Raw genomic sequence first — 6075 nt, 5'->3', positions numbered from 1 at the left:
CAGTGCCGCCTCTCAGTGCCGCCTCTCAGTGCCCAGCAGTGCCACCTGTCAGTGCCCAGCAGTGCCACCTCTCAGTGCCCAGCAGTGCCGCCTATCAGTGCCCAGCAGTGCCGCCTATCAGTGCTAATCAGTGCCGCCTATCAGTGCCGCCTATCAGTGCGGCATATTAGTACCTCCTCATCAGTGCCCATAAGTGCCACCTCATCAGTGCCCATAAGTGCCACCTCATCAGTGCCCATCAGTGCAGCCTATCAGTGCCCATCAGTGCCGCCTCATCACCGCACATCAGTGAAGGAGAAAAATTTATTTTCAAAATTTACTCACAGAAAATAAGAAAAACTTTTTTTTTTTTTCAAAATTTTTTGTCTTTATTCTTTTTTTTTGTAAAAAATAAAAAACCCAGAGATGATTAAATACCACCAAAAGAAAGCTCTATTTGTGTGAAAAAAATGATAAAAATTTCAAATGGGTACAGTGTAGCATGACCGCGCAATTGTCATTCAAAGTGTGACAGCGCTGAAAGCTGAAAATTGGCCTGGATGGGAAGGGTGTTTAAGTGCACAGAAGGCAAGTGGTTAAGAAACGCTTTACCCTAAGAGAACTTGTCTCTGCAAGGCTGCAGATTTTGTAAAAAACAAGAAGCAAGTTTAATAAGCCTAATTTTGTGGTTGATAAGTAGCAGTGGTACAGAGCAGGAGAAAACCATCTAAAGGCAATTCTTTTTCAGACTACGTAACATATTGTGTATGCTTTTATCAACTATATGGAATAAAATTAGATGATGATTTTATACATTGTATTGCGTGTTCCTCTCGGTGCCAGTAAAGTCCAACTTTATTTTTCCATGAGTTTGGTAAACATTATGAATGTGGTACCACAGTGGTCTTACTGGGTTTTCAGTAGATTGTTTTAACAAACCTTTGTACAAAAATTCTCAGCACGTTTGATGTGTTGACAAATGTCATTCAAAAGTATTTCAAAATTTTGTTTGCTTTTAACACTTGAAGTTGGAATGAATGTCATTTCCCAAACAAAAACCACATACACTATTAGAAATTTGTTCGTTTGACGAGAAAATGGAATCCTGACATTCGAAAAACAAACTAATATTCTTAAAATTACAATTTTTGAACAGAATTCCACTAGTGTATGACCAGCTTTAGTTCCAGTATAAACCCTCTCTGGCCAGCCCCATCATGCAGGAGGGTGCTTTGGATAGACATTTTCCTACAAGCCCAGTGCTTATTCTTATGTACACACATCATATTTACACACTCAGTACAAACTTGTATCACGGAGAGGATGCAAATTCTGACATATCAGAATGGCACACAGTATCTTACAAAAGTGAGTACACCCCTCACATTTTTGAAAATATTTTATTATAGCTTTTCATGTGACAACACTGAAGAAATGACACTTTGCTACAATGTAAAGTAGTGAGTGTTCAGCTTGTATAACTGTGTACATTTGCTGTCCCCTCAAAATAACTCAACAGACAGCCATTATTGTCTTAACCACTGGCAACAAAAGTGAGTACACCCCTAAGTGAAAATGTCCAAATTGGGCCCAAAGTGTCAATATTTTGTGTGGTCACCATTATTTTCCAGCACTGCCTTAACCCTCTTGGGTATGGAGTTCACCAGAGCTTCACAGGTTGCCACTGGAGTCCTCTTCCACTCCTCCATGACAACATCACAGAGCTGGTGGATGTTAAAGACTTTGCACTCCTCCACCTTCTGTTTGAGGATGCCCCATAGATGCTCAATAGGGTTTAGGTCTGGAGACATGCTTGGCCAGTCCATTAACTTTACCCTCAGCTTCTTTAGCAAGGCAGTGGTCGTCTTGGAGGTGTGTTTGGGGTTGTTATCATGTTGGAATTCTGCCCTGCAACCCAGTCTCCGAAGGGAGGGCATCATGCTCTGCTTCAGTATGTCACAGTACATGTTGGCATTCATGGTTCCCTCAATGAACTGTAGCTCCCCAGTGCCGGCAGCACTCATGCAGCCCCAGACCATGACACCCCCACCAACATGCTTGACAGTAAGCAAGACACACTTGTCTTTGTACTCCTCACCTGGATGCCGCCACACACGCTTGACACCATCTGAACCAAATAAGTTTATCTTGGTCTCATCAGACCACAGGACATGGTTCCAGTAATCCATGTCCTTAGTCTTCTTGTCTTCAGCAAACTGTTTGCAGGCTTTCTTGTCCATCATCTTTAGAAGAGGCTTCCTTATGGGATGACAGCCATGCAGACCATGTAGTGATGTAGTGTGCGGCATATGGTCTAAGCACTGACAGGCTGACCCCCCCACCCCTTCAACCCCTGCAGCAATGCTTGCAGCACTCATACATCTATTTCCCAAAGACAACCTCTGGATATGACGCTGAGCACGTGCACTCAACTTCTTTGGTCAACCATGGCGAGTCCTGTTCTGAGTGGAACCTGTCCTGTTAAACCGCTGTATGGTCTTGGCCACCGTGCTGCAGCTCAGTTTCAGGGTCTTGCTAATCTTCTTATAGCCTAGGACATCTTTATGTAGAGCAACAATTCTTCTTTTAAGATCCTCAGAGAGTTCTTTGCCATGAGGTGCCATGTTGAACTTCCAGTTACCAATATGAGAGAGTGATAACACCAAATTTAACACACCTGCTCCCCATACACACCTGAGAACTTGTAACACTAACGGGTCACATGACACCGGGGATGGAAAATGGCTAATTGGGCCCATTTTGGTCATTTTCACTTAGGGGTGTACTCACTTTTATTGCCAGCGGTTTAGACATTAATGGCTGTGTGTTGAGTTATTTTGAGGGGACATCAAATATTTTCAAACATTTGAGGGGTGTACTTACTTTTTTGAGATACTGTATTCTGATTTTATGTATTTTATTGTACAGATACAGATTTTATTATTTTGATTGTACAATTACAGAACTACCATATTGCATTCTCGTTTTATTTCCATTCTCTTTTTATTTTATTTTTTTGTGGACCAGTAGAACGATGCATGCTCAGATTTTTTTTTTTTTACAGCGACCCAGTCCCCCACTTTTGTGCTTCCTTTAAACATTGCTACTTTTTTTTACCATTACTGTAGCTTTCCATTTTGGTAGTCAGTTGTTCCTCCTTGTATGTGATACTGAGCTCCATGATGTCACCCAGAAGACTGTGTCCTTCTACCCTGGGACACGGTGTATCCATACATGTTTCCAGGAGATTGACTCCAAAGTGCGCTTCCTATATGCTGTAAAATATATACACGCCAAAAGATCACAGCCCACACCATCTGTACCTTCCCCTTACCTCATCTTGGAGATCTAGATAAGAAACGACTAAAAACAGAAGCCAAATGGATCTTTCAGTTAGGATCAATGTGTCCCACAGGGAATAAATTAAGGTTTTACCTACCTTTTGTGGGAGAATAGTTCTTGTTAGCATCTGCAAATTATCTATATAGTGATTTGGTCATAGATATGTGTAAACCTTTGATGGTGACTCATAGAAATTATTTCTACAATAGAGACATTTAGAAGGTGATATAAGGGGTACAAATATAGCATGAGTAAGACTGAAAATGGTGAGAGTGAGGGATTTCTTTTCCCCATCAATCTAAAGGCAAAATCATTATATTTAAAATCCACTAGATGGTGCTGTTGAGAAGTATCTACAAATAGAAGCTGTAGATAAGCAGAGTCGCTATTTGCCATGTGGTGGTTAAAGTACTTTTCATTTAACACTTATTTTATTTTATACACCCCAGATGAAGTTCTTTTTTTTAGAGTGAAACGTAGGGTATTGAAAATAGTTAGGATCAAGCGCCAGGGAAATCTATCCAGAGAGCAAGTAAACTTACAATTGCTGACAATTGACAGCAAGAGAATGTAGCAATACAATGAACAAAAAATATGAGAATCGGTGCAACTGTACTAGAAAATATATATCCTAAAGTGACATGTGCATAACCATTTGTACATATATGAAGCCCATGAAAAATATAGATATTGGATGCAAAAGTGCACGGTGCAAAATAATTAGTGACTTAAATATACAAAAAAGCTTCTATGCATATGGTGACCAAACATGCATTTTTAAATAAATTGTGCAAAATGTGCTTAACTATAAATTGATATGCTGATCTGTGCAGAAGCCGCACAGACTAAATATTAAGTGCTAATAAATTATCAACAATTCATAACAAGATCAATACTAAAATCATCCAAAAAAATGTTTCATATAAATATAAGATAAATTATTAGTGATAAATCGAAGTCCCAAGATAAGGTCCAATAGAGTGCAACAAAGAGAAAATTAGCAAAAAGTACAAACTGTGCTGACTCTTCAGAGGTAAGATGCAAATTGTGATGACTCTTCAGAGGTAATGTGCGCAGTGAGGCGCTCTTCCTCGAGCTGCTTTCACCAGTTTTTTCTTTTTCCACACTCTCCACTCTTACCCCCCCCCCCCCCCTGCCAAATATACATGCAATATATCCGCATAGGGGTGTATTTTGTTCTGATATTCAATAAAATTTTTGTATTAAAAAAAAAAAAAAAAAAAACACTTCTATTTAATATAACTTCCACTCACATTTCATAAGCATCATCCCGACACTAAGGATTATAGCAGAGATGCAGTGTTCAAACAATCATTTAGACAAATCCTGTGTTTCTAAACCGTCCGTCTCCAGCTACAATGTATCCTGCCATGAGACCGAAACTGACCTGCTCAGTGTGTTCCAACATCCTAGTCCCGCCCAACTAGTTTCGTCTTGTGACGTCTTCACTGAGTTTGAACACTGCATCTCTGCTATAATCCTTAGTGTCGGGATGACACTTATGAAATGTGAGTGGAATTTATATTAAATAAAAGTGTTTTTTATTATACGGAATCACACTATGTCAGCTTATCCTTTCTCCTATATATATGACACATCCCTGCCTGAATGTATATGGCTGTCTGTCTGAGGAGGACTAAGTGAAGTGGGAGATCAAACCTACACATTCAAAAACAGCGCTACTGCTGGTTTATAATTTTACCAGCTATTCCATCCGGTGAGTCATTATAGGGGTGACTGGTGGAAGCAGCACAAAGGGCGCCTTACTGCGCACATTACCTCTAAAGAGTCAGCACAATTTGCCCCTTACCTGTAAAGAGTCAGCACAATTTGCACCTTACCTCTGAAGAGTCAGCACAATTTGCCCCTTACCTGTAAAGAGTCAGCACAATTTGCACCTTACCTCTGAAGAGTCAGCACAATTTGCACCTTACCTCTAAAGAGTCAGCAAAATTTGCACCTTACCTCTGAAGAGTCAGCACATTTGGCACTTTTTGCACATTTTTTCTTTGTTGCACTCTATTGGACTTTGTCTTGGGACTTCTATTTATCACTAATAATTTATCTTATATTTATATGAAAAAACTTTTTGGATGATTTTAGTATTGATCTTGTTATGAATTGTTGATAATTTATTTAGCGGTATTGCACAAATTAGCACTTAATATTTAGTCTGTGCGGCTTCTGCACAGATCAGCGTATCTTATAGTTAGGCACATTTTGCACAATTTAGAAATGCATGTTTGATCGCCATCTGGTATGATCACATGCATAGAAGCTGTTTTGTATATTTAAGTCACTAATTATTTTGCACCATGCACTTTTCCATCCAATTTCTATATTTTTCATGTATTTCATATATGTACGAATCACATTTAGGTATTTTTTTGGTGGGGAGGGTTTTCTTTCCAAGTTGTTCTTGAAACAGTCAGTAGAGTCAGTGTTTTATTGCAGTCAAGAAGCTTTGTAAGTCCATGAAGAATGGAAGTAATAGATTGAATTTAGGAGCATAGAGTAGGTTGATTAGAACCCCTATGCTTCCTTTTAGTACTTCCTTTAGTTGTTTATTGCAGTATAGACAGCGCCACTAAGAGGAGATAGAGTTTAATGACAAACTGAGGTAGAGATGTATCTCTCAATTCACCCCCTTCCTATAAGTAAAAAACACACATCAAACAAATCTTCTTTAAAAAAGTCCTAAACATTTGGGCAGGAGCACCCTGTGACAGTTGG

This window comes from Pelophylax lessonae, assembly GCF_965119305.1.
Source record: "Pelophylax lessonae genome assembly, chromosome: 7".
Classification (NCBI taxonomy): domain Eukaryota; kingdom Metazoa; phylum Chordata; class Amphibia; order Anura; family Ranidae; genus Pelophylax; species Pelophylax lessonae.
Note: the sequence above shows the minus strand (reverse complement) of the source record.